This window comes from Microtus ochrogaster, chromosome 5, assembly GCF_000317375.1.
Source record: "Microtus ochrogaster isolate Prairie Vole_2 chromosome 5, MicOch1.0, whole genome shotgun sequence".
Classification (NCBI taxonomy): Eukaryota; Metazoa; Chordata; class Mammalia; order Rodentia; family Cricetidae; genus Microtus; species Microtus ochrogaster.
The window spans coordinates 92,778,558-92,779,463 of record NC_022012.1 but is presented as its reverse complement, the minus strand read 5'-3'; positions in this window follow the sequence as shown (position 1 = coordinate 92,779,463).

The following is a 906-nucleotide window of genomic DNA, read 5'->3' as shown; positions in this document are numbered from 1 at the left end:
CTAGAAACCATTAGATTACATTCCTAAAGCTAGCCACCAGGGTCTATTCCCTTCTTTGGCCACTTCTTCCTCCCGAGGCTGACTACAAAGGTCCAGCTATCAAAGTATTGAAGTCCAGCAATCATAGCCCTCTTTGGCTCACCTAATTAACTTGCCCAATTAAAATGAAACACCTTATCGTAAGACAGGACTTTACTTTTGTAAACCACCATTTTCCTATGGGCCATGTCTGCCTCCTCTCTATCCAGAAGCAGTCTGATGTTCCCTTCTGGGTCAAATATCCCTGCCCCCTTCCCTTCTCCCTAGTCCTCAATCCCCTGTCTTTGTCTCTTATTTCTTGCCCTCTGTCCCTCTGGGGAAAGTAAATCTCGTTTGTGCTGAGAACTTGGTCTTGGGGTCCTGAACCAGTAATGATCCATTCATTAATAGTAGTAAAGTTGGCAGACTACTTTCTAGGATTTGGCTGGGGAGGCCAAGACACAGTGGAACTCTGTTGGGACCCTAGTTTTATAAAAGTGTCAGCCTGGGTAGGAGGTTCCTGGAGGAGGCTGACCATACTTTGGTCGAGGGTAGTCATTACTAACTTTCTCCTCTCGATCTTCCAAGTCAATGATTTTTTTCTTCAACTGGGTCTATGCAACTAAACCTTGGTAGTCTAATCCCATTGGCTGCTTAGTGACTCTAGACAGGGAGCGGAGTAGAGGAAGTCTGTTGGACTGCATTTTATATACAGAAAAAAAGTATCCTTTGTAAGGGCTCAGTATGATCAGTTTGTGATGTGAAACATTACCTGGTTCATGAGATACTTTAACATCACACCAGCACATCCTCTTGTAGCTCCTCATCAGGCGACCTCACGGCTCCTCAATAGGTGAGCTCATAGCCCCTCAACGGGTGAGCTCATAA